Here is an 18,455-nt window from a genome sequence, read left to right as displayed (position 1 = left end):
AGCCTTATCATCAATGGATTCAATGTGCTTCTTCTTTTTATAAAACAGTGTTCTCTTTCTATATTTATTTGTATGTTTCATCAAATTATGGACAACTCTGTTGTAAAATATTTTTTTGCGGATTTCTTTATATTGATTTTCACTTCTTTTACTATAAGTTGTATCCTTTGTATGTTCACTGCCTTTTTTTCCTTTTGTATTCTTTTTTTTGTGCTTGGAACATTTTCAGTGCTTTCAACATTTCCAGTTTTTTTCTCTGAATCTATTGATATTTTAAATAAAGTTCTTTGTGGTCTTTCCAGAAATGTTTCTCTTTTTAGCCACATTATGTTGGTCATCCAATACTTGTGGGTGAGTTTTTTTCAAGTAAGTATCCTTTTTCTGGCCTTTTCTTCTTCTTTCTTTCCCCGGGATGATAACTTTATTTTAAAGATGATAAACAGTATCTGTAAAAAATAATGATAAATAAGTATTTATTAATAACTTTATAAATTATACTTTTTTATTACTATACAAACACATTTCATATAAATCCTGACTAAGAAATTGTAGGCCTGAAGCACAAGTGTAAAGGTGGTTAGACCACTACATGCATAGTGCATAGCAGTTTGAAGCACTCCATAGCACTAAAACCTGGAGCACTGTACATGCATATTAACTAAATGATCACAATACTATAAGGGGAGACACTGAGTGAATTCACAATTGGTTCACTTTTACTTCAGTGAATAGATTAATACATGGGACATAAACAGTTACTATGGTTTTGCAACAGTACAGATTTAGAGTTTAGAGTAGTGCAGTGGTGTTTGTCTAGTGTAGGGCGTCATGCTGGGGTAGTCTTCTAGGGTAGTGCAGGAGGTCGTGCTGGGGTACATTTAGAGTTTAGGGTAGTGCATTGGTGTTTGTGTAGTGTAGAGGGTCATGCTGGGATAGTGATTTTGGGTAGTGCAGTAGTGTTTGGGTGGTGTAAGGGATCGTGCTGGTGTAGTGTTCTAGAGTTTAGGGTAGTGCAGTGGTGAATGGGTAGTGTAGAGGGTCGTGCTGTGGTAGATTTAGGGTTTAGGGTAGTGCAGTGGTGTTTATGTAGTGTAGGGGATTGTGCTGAAGTTCTCTTTTAGGGAAGTACAGTGGTGTTTGGGTAGTGTAAGGGGTTGTGCTGGGGTAGGTTTAAGGTTTAGGGTAGTGCAATGGTATTTGGGTAGAGTAGGGGATTGTGCTGGGGTCGTGTTTTAGGGTTTAGGGTAGTGTAGTGGTGTTGTGTAGGGGGTCGTGCTGGGGGTAGATTTAGAGTTTAGGGTAGTGCACTGGTGTTAGTGTAGTATAAGGGGTCGTACTGAGGTACTCTTTTAGGGTAGTACAGTGGTGTTTGGGTAGTGTAAGGGGTTGGCTAGGGTAGGTTTAAGTTTTAGGGTAGTACAATGGTATTTGGGTAGTGTAGGGGGTCATGGTGGGGTAATGTTTTAGGGTTTAGGGTAGTGCAGTGGTATTTGGGTAGTGTAGGGGTTGTGCTGGAGTAGTGCTTTAGGGTTTAGGGTAGTGCAGTGGTATTTGGGTAGTGTAGGGGGTCATGCTGGAGGTAGTGTCACTGCAAGAGTACATGTACGTATATGTATGCAAATACATCAACCAACTAAATCATTCTCTCTCAATGTTCCCAAATGGACACTGACTCACAGTATGATTCTAGTCAAATAACAGTATTTCTTATAAATGGAGTATATAGAAACTGACTGGGGAAATGTAGGCCTGAAACAAAAGTCTGAAGGTGATTACACTACTACTTGCATAGTGCATAGGAGTTTCAAGCACTGCATGCCCTAAAACCTAGCTCACTGCAAGAGTACATGTACTTATATGTCTGCAAACACATCAACCAACCAAATCGTTCTCTCTCAATTTTCCCAAATGGACATTGACTCACAGTGTGATTCTAGACAAATAACAGTATTTCTTATAAAAGATGAGTATATAGATACTGACCGGGGAAATGTAGGCCTGAAACACAAGTGTCAATTGCTTCACTTTTACTTTAGTGAATAGATTAATACATGGTACATAAACAGTTACAATGGTTTTGAAACAGTACAGATTTAGAGTTTAGAGTAGTGCAGTGGTGTTTGTCTAGTGTAGGGCGTCATGCTGGGGTAGTGTTCTAGGGTAGTGCAGTGGTGTTTGGGAAGTGTAAGAGGTCATGCTGGGGTAGATTTAAGGGTTAGGGTAGTGCAATGGTGTTTGGGTAGTGTAGGGGGTCGTGCTGGGGTAGTGTTCTAGGGTAGTGCAGTGGTGTTTGGGTAGTGTAGGAGGTCGTGCTGGGGTGGATTTAAGGTTTAGGGTAGTGCAATGGTGTTTGTTTAGTGTAGGGGGTCGTGCTGGGGTAGTGTTTTAGGGTTTAGAGTAGTGCAGTGGTGAATGGGTAGTGTAGGTGGTCGTGCTGGGGGTAGATTTAGGGTTTAGGGTAGTGCAGTGGTGTTTGTGTAGTGTAAGGGGTTGTGCTGGGGTAGTGTTCTAGGGTAGTGCAGTGGTTTTTGGGTAATGTAGGAGGTGGTGCTGGGGTAGATTTAAGGTTTAGGGTAGTGCAATGGTGTTTGGGTAGTGTAGGGGGTTGTGCTGGGGTATTGTTTTAGGGTAGTGCAGTGGTGAATGGGTAGTGTAGGTGGTCGTGCTGAAGGTAGATTGAGAGTTTGGGTAGTGCAGTGATGTTTGTGTAGTGTAGGGGGTCGTGCAGGGGGTAGTGTCACTGCAAGAGTACATGTACTTATATGTATGCAAATACATCAACCAACCAAATCATTCTCTCTCAATTTTCCCAAATGGACACTGACTCACAGTGTGATTCTAGACAAATAACAGTATTTCTTATAAATGGAGTGTATAGATACTGACTGGGGAAATGTAGGCCTAAAACACAAGTGTAAAGGTGGTTACACTTCTTATTGCATAGTGCATAAGAGTTTTAAGCACTGCATGCCCTAAAACATGGCTCACTGCAACAGTACAGGTACTTCTATGTCTGCAAACACACCAACCAACCAAATCATTCTCTCTCAATTTTCCCAAATGGACACTGACTCACAGTGTGATTCTAGACAAATACGGTATGTCTTATAAATGGAGTGTACAGATACTGACTGGGGAAATGTAGGACTGAAACACAAGTGTGAAGGTGGTTAGACTACTACATGCATTGATTGGGCATAGGACTTTCAAGCACTGCGTGCCCTAAAGCCTGGCTCACTGAAACTGTACATGTACATCCATTCCACATATTTCATTACTGCATTTTACTATTAAAGCTAAACTCATTTTGGAAACACATAACCAATGACTATTTTCTAATTCTACCAAAATGTGAGAACACAATACGTTTTTAATCAATTACATGTCAGCAAACACATGAAGTACCAGAATGCTTCTCTCAGTGTGATCCCTTAATGCACACAGACTCACTGTGTGATTCTAGACAAGTAACACTATCCCTTGCATTGTACCAAAACATATTTACTAGTCTACAAGACATAAGGTGACTGTACACATTACACAATATTTTTTACTACACATTAGTATACAATACTTCTATCAGAAGGATTCCTAAATGCACACAAGACTCACTGTGTGATTCTAAACAAACAACACTATCCCTTGCATTTTACCAAAACACATTTCATAGTCTAGAAGGAGTACTGCATTTTAATGTAGAAACTTGACTCATTTTGAAATACATAAAAAATGACTGGTTTCTAATTCTACCAAAACATGAGTACAGCACAGTTATCTGTCTGCAAACACATGAAATACACAAACGCTTATCTCAGAATGGTTTCTAAATGCACACATGCTCAAAATAGGATTCTAGAGAAAAAAGTATTCCCTGCACTTTAGCAGGAGAAACACATTAGTCTGATTACAATCAAAATGCACCACATACATCCTCTCACAAATTAATAACTCACCTTTCAAATTGTTTTGTAGAATAAGAAGTATGTCAATCATACACCAGATTTTATTATACAGAATATCTGTTCTGTACACCTCTCACCAGAACCAAAGAATGGAAAAATGTCCCTCTCACTTTGAACACATACACACCTAAACATCAAACCACATTGCTTCCCACATTAATTCAAAAGCAAACACACATTTCTATTAGTTACACATTTCAACTCTTTCCAATTGACATAAATTGAACCCTACCCCCAATCTGCCTTCTGCCTGTAACCATAGAAACAGTTCATGGAACACTTAACTGAGCACACAGGTCAAAAGTTCATCACACAATGATGCTAATCAAAACAGCAAGTGTGCTTGACATATCAGCTTATCGTATGTAATGTTCCTTTCAATCCGATTTTGTTAGCCAATAAGAATCATGCTTTTAAAAAACAGAAACATGCACCCTAGTTTTCAGTGTACAATGTTCTCAAACAGCCAATCGTGTTTTTCCTTTTTTCAAAACTGCATATTATCTACCATTTTAGAAAAATCTTACTTTTCAAACTGCTATTTCATTTACAGACACCATCTGAGTGCATCCAGACCTCCCTCCAAAATGCTTAGATTGTGGATTGTGGGACACAGCTATAGTTTCTGGAGCCAAAGGTATGCAGAAAACAAAGGAATTCACAAAGACCTAGGTTTACCAAATGTAGACATTAAATGGATTGGACAGAGAGGGTTAAAGTGGCACTAATTGATGCTATTGGCTACATCCTTTTTGCATCTCCAACACCCTGACCTCATAAATATGCACTGTGGTGAAAATGGCCTAGGCACTTTGACTGGGGTAGGTCTGGAAATGCTTATGAAGGACACCTTTATAGATTTGATGTCACTTTTTCCCCAAACTACTTTTGTCTATTCGAACATATGCCAAAGGCAGAAATTGAACTGGTCCAATCAAGTTTGTCCACAGATTGAGAAAGCTAGGAAACATGTGAATAAATCTGTTTCTGCTTTTCTCTGAGACTATAGAATGGGGTCCTTTTACCACAACAAAATGCGATTCAATGGCATCTATAGGAGAGATGGTGTACATTTTATAGATGAGGGAAACAGAGTCTTCCTCATAAACTTTAGACTCTGCTTCGGTACTTACTTGTAGGTACTAAAATCTCTCAATAAACACAAGGGCACTTTTTAGAGCCACCTGTGAACTAAACACATACGCTTGAGGTATATCTAAAAAATATTATTTGTTTTTTGGCTTGGAGTCGCACACCCAACGTGTACAAGTCGTGCTCCACACGCGCTGGAGTCGCGCACCCTACGGGATAGAAGCCGTGCATCCAATTCTTACACACCAGGGGGCTGCACTGAGCGCCGCAATGGGTGCGCGACTCCTAATTTTACCGTAAAAAATATAGCCCTGTCACTAATTTTTATTATCCCCGGGGACCCCATCCCCCGGGGCTTATAAAAAAATGTTGGAGATCGTGGGGGGAACACGCAGCTCCCCGTGTGGAAAAGCAATATGTTTTGGATTTTGAAAGAGAGAGCAATTTTCCCTGCTCTCTCTTTCAAAATGCAAACCACGTTTGATATGGGAGGGCGGGAGACTCCCGCCCTCTCATAGCAAACAGCAGTGTCCCGGGGTTGGGCATCCCAGGACACTGCAGGAGCCGGCTCTGGGGGATGGCCGTCCCCAGAGCCCTCGAGAGATCCAGGAGGGGGGCCACACAGCCCCTCTCCCACAATCCATAAAACCCGGGGGTAGTGGTAGCCGGGGCTTGGGGGGCCATTGAGCCCCCCCACAAATTTTACTGGGAGGGGCAATTTTTTTTTTCACGCCAGGATCCGCGCACCCTGCGCGCGCTTAGCGAGTTAAAAAAAAAAATTGGGAGGGTCAGGGTATTTCTATACTGCCCCCATATACATTTTGCACACATATTCCACAGACTTCTTCAGCCTTGCTTCTATCGAGGCACAAAATGGCTGCCAACAGTTCCTAGTTTTGAATGTTGACAACCAATTAGCATTCAGCGCGTGATCGGAAGGGTGTGCTCAGGGTGCGCACAGGATGTGTGGATCCTGCGTGGCCATAGATATTTAAAGGCTTTTAAGTGTCATTTTCTCAGGAACTACTGAACAAATTGACACCATTTAAGCAAAAGGCACGAGTCTGAACTGAGGACTACCTATTTGCCAAATTTGGAGTAATTCCATTCAGCAGTTCGGGCTGTACCTGCAGCTAAAGGTCCTATGGGAAATTGCATGGGGAAAACACGTTTTGGGATCCCCTTTTTTCTCTGCCCCCCTTGACAAATCATCCAGAGACTTTCAGGATAGGAGCAAACCGGAGCTGGCCAAATGTTTTGAAAATTTTGCGAAGATTCATCAATCGGTGCCAAAGTTATTGGGAATAGAATGTAGCGGATTTCCTATACCGCCAGTAGGAGATATATATATATATATATATATATATACCCTGAATGTTTTTTTTTTACTTAATACTGGGTGCTCCCTTGTGTCTGGACAAAGCTATACCTCTCTGAAGAGCTCTAATTAGAGCGAAACATTGTGTCAGGGGTTGCTTTTACTCATTTCAGGTTGGCTTGAGTTGGTATTTCACTAATTCAAAGCTTTAATATTGTGCCTGGAGTGATAAATGGCTTTTGTAATTTTACAGCTCGGCAAGGACAGCACTGTACTAGTCCTATGCTTATAAACTTTGCTGTACAAATTGCAAAAGACTTTGTCATTTTCTATCTCGGCGTGGATAGCACTGTGCTAATCCTATGCTTAAAAACTTTGATAGAAAAACAGACATTTGAGGTGAGCAGATCTAGAGTGTCGCTGGTGTTGAGAGTGCTCTTACAGGGGCTGCTTTCCACCTAAACTTGAGAACTACCCAGAGTTCTCTCCTTCTTTTTTGCATAATTTATGCATCACTCTTTGCCTGAAAGGGTTTTGTTTTGACTTAATACTGGGTGCTGCCTTGTGTCTGGACAAAGCTATACCTCTCTGAAGAGCTCTAATTAGAGCAAAACACTGTGTCAGGGGTTGCTTTTACTCATTTCAGGTTGGCTTGAGTTGGTATTTCACTAATTTAAAGCTGTAATATTGTGCCTGGAGTGATAAATAGCTTTTGTAATTTTACAGCTCGGCAAGAACAGCACTGTACTAGTCCTATGCTTCAAAACTTTTCTGTACAAATTGCAAAAGACTTTGTCATTTTCTATCTCGGCGAGGACAGCACTGTGCTAATCCTATACTTAAAAACTTTGATAGAAAAACAGACATTTGAGGTGAGCAGATCTAGAGTGTCGCTGGTGTTGAGAGTGCTCTTACAGGGGCTGCTTTCCACCTAAACTTGAGAACTACCCAGAGTTCTCTCCTTCTTTTTTGCATAATTTATGCGTCACTCTATGCCTGAAAGGGTTTTGTTTTGACTTAATACTGGGTGCTCCCTTGTGTCTGGACAAAGCTATACCTCTCTGAAGAGCTCTAATTAGAGCGAAACACTGTGTCAGGGGTTGCTTTTACTCATTTTAAGTTGGCTTGAGTTGGTATTTCACTAATTCAAAGCTGTAATATTGTGCCTGGAGTGATAAATGGCTTTTGTAATTTTACAGCTAGGCAAGGACAGCACTGTACTAGTCCTATGCTTAAAAACTTTGCTGTACAAATTGCAAAAGACTTTGTCATTTTCTATCTCGGCATGGATAGCACTGTGCTAATCCTATGCTTGAAAACTTTGATAGAAAAACAGACATTTGAGGTGAGCAGATCTAGAGTGTCACTGGTGTTGAGAGTGCTCTTACAGGGGCTGCTTTCCACCTAAACTTGAGAACTACCCAGAGTTCTCTCCTTCTTTTGTGCATAATTTATGCATCACTCTATGCCTGAAGGGGTTTTGATATATATATATATATATAGATATGTATATATATATATATATATATATATATATATATATATATATATATATATATATATATATATATATATAGACAAGCAGACCCCTCCAGTCAGGAAAAGGAAAGAGGCCACACAGGGAAACCTTCGGGAGCCGTTTTTAATAGACACAGCATAGCATAATGCATTTCGGTAATCCAACCTTCCTCAGATGCTGCTGCTTCCGTGATGTGGCTCCACCCACGCCTTTGAAGTGTCCTGACTCACCCTCATTGGAGGTGAGTAACGCCCCTCCTCACCAGTTTGTAATTAGTGAACCTGTAGTCCATAGTAGAACTGGAAGTCCCAGCCTGCATTGCGTCCAAGTGGATGCTGCGTGAAAAGGGGGTTCAGTATTCAGGGTGAAGGCGCGGTAAATGAGAATGGAGCATCGCGGAAAAAATACAGTCTGTGGCTCACGAAGGTTCCCATTCAACTCCAACCTCGTGTAATGACGTCAGCTCAGCCATGAGACGACAGACAAGTGAATGAAGCTCCTCGTGTAATGACGGGCTGCCACTGGCAGTGGTCCATAGCTTCTTTCACACAGGAGGTGGGCAGAGGTTATTTCGATACCTCGAACAATTAAAGAATGCCGTGAAACAGCAGATGCCAGCATTCCTCTGCCACTCGATGGAGCGGAGCCTCTTAGCGCTCCTCTGGCATGCACGCAAATGAATAGACAAGCAGACCCCTCCAGTCAGGAAAAGGAAAGAGGCCACACAGGGAAACCTTCGGGAGCCGTTTTTATTAGACACAGCATAGCATAATGCATTTCGGTAATCCAACCTTCCTCAGATGCTGCTGCTTCCGTGATGTGGCTCCACCCACGCCTTTGAAGTGTCCTGACTCACCCTCATTGGAAGGTGAGTAACGCCCCTCCTCACCAGTTTGTAATTAGTGAACCTGTAGTCCATAGTAGAACTGGAAGTCCCAGCCTGCATTGCGTCCAAGTGGATGCTGCGTGAAAAGGGGGTTCAGTATTCAGGGTGAAGGCGCGGTAAATGAGAATGGAACATCGCGGAAAAAATACAGTCTGTGGCTCACGAAGGTTCCCATTCAACTCCAACCTCGTGTAATGACGTCAGCTCAGCCATGAGACGACAGACAAGTGAATGAAGCTCCTCGTGTAATCACGGGCTGCCACTGGCAGTGGTCCATAGCTTCTTTCACACAGGAGGTGGGCAGAGGTTATTTCGATACCTCGAACAATTAAAGAATGCCGTGAAACAGCAGATGCCAGCATTCCTCTGCCACTCGATGGAGCGGAGCCTCTTAGCGTGCCTCTGGCATGCACGCAAATGAATAGACAAGCAGACCCCTCCAGTCAGGAAAAGGAAAGAGGCCACACAGGGAAACCTTCGGGAGCCGTTTTTAATAGACACAGCATAGCATAATGCATTTCGGTAATCCAAACTTCCTCAGATGCTGCTGCTTCCGTGATGTGGCTCCACCCACGCCTTTGAAGTGTCCTGACTCACCCTCATTGGAAGGTGAGTAACGCCCCTCCTCACCAGTTTGTAATTAGTGAACCTGTAGTCCATAGTAGAACTGGAAGTCCCAGCCTGCATTGCGTCCAAGTGGATGCTGCGTGAAAAGGGGGTTCAGTATTCAGGGTGAAGGCGCGGTAAATGAGAATGGAGCATCGCGGAATATATATATATATACACACACTTTTATATAATATTTATAAGATTAAAATTAGAATTGCAAATAAAAGCCCCTTCTGCACAATTATATATATTTTTGTCAATGTTTGTTGAACTGGTGGTCAATGTTTGTTGAACTGGTGTTAGAAAAGTAAATCTATCCTCTTTCCAAGTATACGCACTTTCCGTAGTGTTTGTGGGATTGGAGTTACAACAGTAAAACAGATGAATAAAACCCTTCACCCCTCTCAGGTATATGCACTTCTCCCGATATTTGTGGGACAGAAGTTTGAATAGTAAATCTGACCGCTCCCCAAATATGTGCATGTCCGCAGTGCTTGAGCTTCTGGAGTTAGAAAAGCAAATCAGTGAACTACCCCTTCTCTCCTCACACCTACTTATATGTATTTTTGCCAGTATTTGTGGGAATGGGGTTAGGAGTGTAAATCTGGCCTCTCCTCAAATATATGCCTTTCCCCCAATGATTGTGAGGTTGGTGTTTGAATAACAAATATTAGTATCCCTAAATGCACTCCTTTGGTAGACTCTTTGACCATTCTTAAATCTCTTAAATCAGGGTCCCCGGCCGATCCCTGTCTAGCCAGGCAGCTGGTAGCAGTGGTGGAGGGGATTAATCCTGAAGTCAACAACATCATTAACTTGTCACTTCAAACCGCTACGGTCCCACTGGAATGGAAACAGACAAAACGTCTACCCTTGCTTAAAAAAAAAACCCCTCTCTGAACCCCACCACTCTGGCCAGCTATTGACTGACCTCACTCCTCCCGGCGGTGGCGCATGTGTGTGAGAAGGCAGCCTACAAACAGTGTTTCTTGTTTGTGGAGACCTCTGGCGCCCTCCACCCCGCACAGTCTGGCTTCAGGGCCTCTCATAGTACGGAGACGGCTTTGGTCGAGATGGTGGAGGCTATTAGGGAATGCCTCGACTTAGGCGGCAGTGCAGCCCTGATTTTATTGGACCTCTCTACCGTGTTCGACACAGTACCTCATCGCCAACTCCTAGCCCACCTGTCCAGCATTGGAATTTCCGGCCTGGTATGGGACTGGATCGAATCCTTCTTGACTAATAGAACACAACAATTGTGGCTAACACCTTTCTCTTCTTCACCCAGAAACATGTCCACGGGCAACCCGCAGGGCTCAACCCTGCGCCCCCTCCTTTTTACTGGCCCTGTGACGCCGCTAATCTAGCTGGCGGAAGGGCTGGGTGCGAAAATCATAGCATATGCTTATGATACCCAGCTTCTTTTCACATGGAAGAAAAATTATTTATCTCCCGACCTAGCCAAAAACTGTCTGACTGAAGTTTTTAAATGGTTAGCGAAGGCCCAACTCAAATGCAACGAGGATAAGTCTGAGGTACTCCTCTATGGGTCTCTCCCGCTGCATTTTTGGGACAACCTGCGGCCCGAGGGTTATCCCATGGGAAGGCCAGAAAAAAATCAGGGGGTCTGGTTTAGCGAGGACCTTAGATTTATAACGCAGATCAACAAACTGGCGGGAGTATGCTTCGGCACTCTGAAACTCCTCAAGAAATTTTTGCCACTACTGTCGAAAGCTGCTACAGAAATGGTGACCCGCGCTCTCATTCTTTTGTGGTTAGACTATGCCAATGCCCTTTACATTGGTCTTCCTGGATACCAGCTAAAAAAAGCTTCAGACCGTCTAGAATGTGACCGCTAGAACACTACTGGGTATTCCAGGTAGGACCAGTGCTAAGCAACCTCTCTGCGATTTGCACTGGCTTCGGGTTGACCAGCGTGTTCTGTTTAAGGCCCTTACCATCGCTCACGGCACCCTTTACAAATCAGGGCCTATGTATTTCAGGAGACGCTTTGACTTTTATGTCCTTCCCAGACACCTTCGTTCTACTGGACAATACCTTGCAGTTTTTCCTTACCACCGCCTTGTCAGAATGGGAGGCAGCTCCCTCTTGGTCAGGGTGGCAAAGGCCTGGAACTGTCTGGCCTTTGAGCTCAGGAACAACCAGGACCTTAGGTTGTTTAAAAAAAAGCTAAAACCTTTGCATTTTTAATTAACTCCCTAGCCATGGCATATGCCATCCTCTCTCCTCCAAGTTGGCTTCCGCGCCGGGACACTTACGAGTATCCATGCCCATTACAAATGGTGGATATCATAACATAACATAACATAACATAACATAACATAACATAACATAACATAACATAACATAACATAACAAAACAAAACATAACATAAAAGACCACCCTTAAATTATATGCACTTTCTTCAATATATTAGGAAGGAACTTGGGGCAGTATATTTGACCTTTCCACAAATATATGCATTTGTCATTAGGTTTGGGGGACTGGAGTTAGAATGGAAAAACAGATCCCCCCACTCCCATTAATATGCATTTTCCAAATATTTCTGGGACTGGATTTAGGATAGTTAATCTGACCTCTCTTCAAATTCATGCATTTTCCCTCATTTGTTATGGGACTGGAGTCAGAATAGCAACTGACACCCTCTCACCCTCAATTATAGGCACCTTCCCCCCTCCCAATATTTGTGGGAGTAGTGTTAGAATAGTAAATCTGACCCCCAACAAATACAAGGACTTCTCCAGTATTTGCAGGACTTGAGTAACAATAGTAAATCTTATGTACCGCCTAATATATAAGTTAAAATAGTTACAAAAGGAATTCTAACCCCTCCAAGCTATAATCTAATAATGTTGTATTGAATTTTTTTTTAAATATAGATTTAACTGAAAAATATATGTATATAAAAGGGTGTATCAATAAATGCATATGAAACAAAGTTTGTATTTCATTATGACATGTTACTTGCATTTAAAAAAGTATACACATTTTCAAGAAAATCTAAATTTATAAGCAATGTACATGCGAACAATGCAAGTGAACAAGTTGGGGATATATTTAAAATAAATATATCATCACAATATGTAATATTATAGAAACGTTAAACAAAAAATAATTGTATATTTTATTAGCTAAGAAGAGCATACTTTTTTAGAAAGATTAGGATTATTTAACAACTTTGCCAAATAATGCAAATTGATTTATTTGTTTTTAGCATTTTATTATAACTCTTGTTGTAAATATTGGAAACTATAAATAAAATATTACATTTTTTAAAATAATGAACATGTACAGATATTTTACAATAAATAATAGATTCATTTTGTTCCACAGAGTTCAAGGTAATGAAAGCCTTTTTTTATTTAATTTTTGCTGGCATATTGAACAGTCTTTTCTCCTTCTTACTATTTAGCAGTCTTCGTGGATTACGATTGCAGGTATAGGAGTCTTCATTTTAGATTAGGAAAAATATTTTTTATATTTGTTTTGTACTCTTGGATGGGTTTCCTTTATAGTTAGTTCAGGGGGTTTGGGTTATAATTGATTACTAAACTAGAAATTGTTAGAACTGTTAGTACCTTCTTAGTTTGTGTTTTTCTTATGAGTGTATTTCTGACAATTAGGGCCTTATTACGATGTAAGTCAAATGTAAGTCAGAATGACCATCCGACCAACATGGCCGGCTCCCTTGTGTGGAGATTCAGACCGACTGAACCTCAAGCTCTCGGACTGCCGTTTTATGATGTATACCAGGCAAATTTAGAAACGCGTTGGTCGGAGACAACTTCAACACGACCGCTGTGGTTGGAAATGAGTCCAATCCGACCACGTCAGTTGGAAAAGCTGATCTATAGGGATTCCGACTCTGCCAATTCATCAGTTGTACCGCCGACCTGATTAGGATGCATCTGATGCAGTTGGGGTTCCATGTCGGCCTGTCTGCCACATGGCAACGGTAAATTACAGAAACTGACGCTAACTAACACAACACCAACCATAGTATACCAAAACTACACAGCTGATGTCCATTCAAGGAGTGGACACACCTAAATAAAAAAAATAAAAAAATAAATATATATATATATATATATATATATATATATATATATATATATATATATATTATATTCACAAAATGGGCAGCACAACCGGATACTTTTTAAGAAGCTTTATTGCTTATCACACAACACCCCACCGACGCGTTTCAGCCTCACGGCTTTTCTCACGGTCTGAGTGAGGCTGAAACGCGTCGGTGGGGTGTTGTGTGATAAGCAATAAAGCTTCTTAAAAAGTATCCGGTTGTGCTGCCCATTTTGTGAATATAATTAATATTGGGCTTGGATCCAGCCTTGGGGCTGGCACACACTGCGGAGCGCTCTGAATGCTGAAGGATCGCCTTGTTGGGATATATATATATATATATATATATATATATATATATATATATATATATATATATATATATATATATATATATATATATATATATATATATATATATATATATATTTGCTTTCACAAAGTGTCCCCATGCGAGGACGCACTTGAGGAAACAGACGAACTCTGCACCCGGCCGAGGGGACTGCACTACCACCGAAATGGGAGGGCTGCGGCGCACAGACTGCCTGAAAGCGCCTTGCAGGTTGTAACCAGTATTCATAAAGCAAACCGGAGTACAGGACTTGTGGCTCACCGGAGAGCACAAATTATGCAGATTAAAGAATGTTCAAGCGGCGGAATCCACCAGAGGATTTAATTACTGACGTGGTGAAACTACGAGTCCCAGAAGCCTGTTAATATCAAAACCCATCAGAGGGAGTGCCCACCAGAGGGAGTGATTCACCTGTGGCTGTTTAAAAGTAAGAAGAGACTCGGTTTCCGCTTCATTTTCCAGCCTGCTGAACATTGCAGTGAGCCCGTGAGCAAGGAGCAGGAGCTCTGAAACGCGTTGGGCTATTCATTTTAGCAAACCCTGTGATGTCCGGTTACATGAAATAAAGAAAGCTGCTTCAATGTGCAGAGTTCGTCTGTTTCCTCAAGTGCGTCCTCGCATGGGGACACTTTGTGAAAGAAATATATATATATATATATATATTTCCACCGACAGTCTCCCTTCTTAAAAGATAGACAAGGGGGCATGCCGGATTCAAGACAAAATTCTTTATTTTTCAAGGATCGACATGACACGTTTCAGCATAGGCTTTCCTCAGATGCACTTCCTTGTTCATTGCCACTGCTACTGCGGTCCAAAGTAAAGATTTTTCTGGCATCTAAAGTAGATTTGTTTGCACACCTGAGTTCCAATTGGGAGGAGCCGCTCAGTACCCATGTAGTCATGGACACTCCCTGCTGGCATTCAGGAAGGATCTGAAGACCCTGCTTTTCACGCAATAACTCGATCTTATCTGAGCTATGTTTTCTCTCTCTTTCCCTCCTCTTCCCTGGGTCCGTGAGGGTCTTGCAGCGCCGGGACACTCTTCGGAGTAGCCGTGCGCTATAAAAGTACCCCCCTTTACCATAACATAACATAACATAGCAGAGTTGCTGCGCCATTGGTGATGTGGGGTGATCCAAATGCTTGCCAGCCCCAATGGACCATTTACACACCGGATACTTCGGAAGGTGCCTCCCTCGCACGGCATAGTTCTGCGCTGATATTTCCACCGACAGTCTCCCTTCTTAAAAGATAGACAAGGGGGCACGCCGGATTCAAGACAAAATTCTTTATTTTTCAAGGATCGGCATGACTCGTTTCAGCATAGGCTTTCCTCAAATGCACTTCCTTGTTCATTGCCACTGCTACTGCGGTCCAAGGTAAAGAGTTGGACAGCCTCAGGGAGGGTATGGATACTAACCATCGCCAGGCCCTGGTGCTCCTCGATCTCTCAGCCGCTTTTGACACGGTGGATCACACCATCTTACTCTCCCGTGTCAGGGCGGCGGGGATCGGGGGGACGGCCTTGGTCTGGCTTTCCTCCTTCCTGAGTGACCGCACCCAGGCTGTTCGCCTGGGTGACTTTACAGCGGACGTCCGGAAAGTTCAGTGCGGGGTCCCACAGGGCTCTTCCCTTTCTCCCCTTTTATTTAACCTTTATATTGCTCCCCTTATTTTCTCCCTGCAACAAATGGAGGTCGCCGTGTTTAATTACGCGGACGATCTCCAGCTGGTTTTTGATCTGTCTTCTTCTCCCTCCTCTGCTCTCAACTTTCAATCTATCATGCTTCATATCCTGGACTGGATGAGCCACAACCACCTTAAACTCAACCCTGACAAGACCGAGTTGGTGTTGACAGGTGGTTCATCCAGCCCCTGGACTCCTCTGTTCTGGCCCCCTTCTCTTGGTCCCTCTCCGACTCCTGCTACCTCAGTCAAAACCCTTGGCATAAAAATTAATTCCCAATTGTCCCTTCACTCCCAGGTTAGCTCTGTGGTTTCTGCTTCCTTTCTTGCACTGCGTACTATACGCAGGGTGTCCCGTTTTTTTTCCTTTTCTGCCCTCAAACTTATCATCCTGGCCATGGTGGTGTCCCGCCTGGACTACGGTAACGCCCTATATGCGGGCATCCCTGCATATAGTTTATGGCGTCTCCAACTCATACAGAACCAGGCGGCCCGCCTGGTCTTTAATCTCCCGAAGTTTCACCACTCCACCCCCCTCTTGAAGTCTCTACACTGGCTGCCTGTACGAGCCCGGGTCCAATTTAAGATCGCTTCTATCGCCTTCCTTGCTCGCCTAGGTTCAGCCCCAGCTTTCATCTCTTCTGAGATTACCCCTTATGTTCCGTGTAGAGAACTCCGTTCGTCCTCCCAGGCCCTTCTCATGATTCCACGTTTCCAAAGAAAGAAGTGGGGAGGCTCTAAATTTGCCACTCTGGCCCCGTCCCTGTGGAACTCTCTTCCCCTGGAAATTCGATCCCTCACTTTGTACCCACAATTCCGGAAACAACTCAAGGCCCATTTATTCAAGAAGTCCTTTGAATAATCCCTCTCGGCCCCCTGCCTCCTTTCTTCCTCGGTAGTTTGTTAGTTGTAGCGCCAAGAAACCGCTGGTGTACGAGCGCTCTTACAAATAATTTTAAACTCAAACTCAGAGTTTTCTGGCATCTAAAGTAGATTTGTTTGCACACCTGTGTTCCAATTGGGAGGCGCCGCTCAGTACCCAACACGTAGAACTGCAACTCCCAGAGTGCAGTGCGCTTACACCAACATGCTGTGGTTTTGTGGTCCAAACAGCCAATTTCCTTCATTTCCTCATGGTTGAGCCTGGCTGAAACTGGAAACAGGTAAGGATACGCGGTATCTTTCTGGGTGAGGTTTTTCATCCGTTTTGTTCCCGTACTTCCAGCCTTCACATCACCGACATTTGCAAGTCCCGGGCATCACTGAAGTAGTGGTGTCTTCCCATGTAGTCATGGACTATCCCTGATAGCAGAGTTGCTGGGCCATTGGTGATGTTGGGCGATCCAAATGCTTGCCAGCCCCAACGGACCATTTACACACCGGATACTTCGGAAGGTGCCTCCCTCGCACGGCGCAGTTCCGCGCTGATATTTCCACCGGTAGTTTCCCTTCTTAAAAGATAGACAAGGGGGCACGCCGGATTCAAGACAAAATTCTTTATTTTTCAAGGATCGGTATGACGCGTTTCAGCATAGGCTTTCCTCAGATGCACTTCCTTGTTCATTGCCACTGCTACTGCGGTCCAAAGTAAAGAGTTTTCTGGCATCTAAAGTAGATTTGTTTGCACACCTGTGTTCCAATTGGGAGGAACCGCTCAGTACCCAACACGTAGAACTGCAACTCCCAGAGTGCAGTGCGCTTACACCAACGTGCTGTGGTTTTGCGGTCCAAACAGCCAATTTCCTTCATTTCCTCATGGTTGAGCCTGGCTGCAACTGGAAACAGGTAAGGATACGCAGTATCTTTCTGGGCGAGGTTTTTCATCCGTTTTGTTCCCGTACTTCCAGCCTTCACATCACCGACATTTGCAAGTCCCGGGCATCACTGAAGTAGTGGTGTCTTCCCATGTAGTCATGGACTATACCTGATAGCAGAGTTGCTGTGCCATTGGTGATGTGGGGCGATCCAAATACTTGCCAGCCCCAACGGACCATTTACACACCGGATACTTCGGAAGGTGCCACCCTCGCACGGCGTAGTTCCGCGCTGATATTTCCACCGACAGTCTCCCTTCTTAAAAGATATATATATATATATATACCAGACCATGATCCTTTGCTATCACTATCCAGCAGAGTCTGATGGAGCACAGTCTTTAGTTAAATTCCCTGCAGCCATCCATCCACTCCTTCAAGCACTTCAATTGCATCACTCACCTCACATTTCACTTTTTTTTGTTCTTTCTTGTTCTTCACACCTCTTCAAACTCACACTCACACTCACACTTACAAATACCAAAAAGAGGCAGCCTTGTTTCTCAGATGAGGAGTTGAGAATTTGTGGATGAAAAACTCAGAGTATCGCCATAGTTATTTGTGACCCAAGTCCAACAAGCTTACATCAACTAGAAAAACCTGATGTGGAACACGATAGTCAACAGGGTGAACGAAGTAGCCACCTCCCTGCGTGCAATGGAGGATATTAGGAGGAGGTGGTACTATGTCAGGAGGAGGGTCAAGGACATAGTCAGGAGAAACCACTGGGTCGCACCGCAGACTGGTGCAGGCCCTCCCGTGCTACTCGTACTGTTTAATGCCTGAGAGGAGAGGGTGCATGCTATCATGCTTCCAGAGACCTTTTGTGGAATACCAGAAAGAATGGAGTCTGGTAAGTGACCACCAGATATCAGCCACAAGTCAGCCATGAAACCTTAGCACACATAACTGCAATGGCCCAAGTTTTGTAATTATGACTTTTTGCAAATTAAGCAGTAGCCAAAGTATTGTAGATGTGTAACTAATGCTGACAACCAGTATACCTGCACGAAACATCCAAACCTACCCAAACAATCCCATTTACAAATGTCCACATGTAGGCTATTAATGTATACCAATGTAACCCATCATGGAACCAACAACATCTGTCA

The sequence above is a fragment of the Lissotriton helveticus genome, chromosome 6 (assembly GCF_964261635.1).
Source record: "Lissotriton helveticus chromosome 6, aLisHel1.1, whole genome shotgun sequence".
NCBI classification, from domain to species: Eukaryota; Metazoa; Chordata; class Amphibia; order Caudata; family Salamandridae; genus Lissotriton; species Lissotriton helveticus.
Note: the sequence above shows the minus strand (reverse complement) of the source record.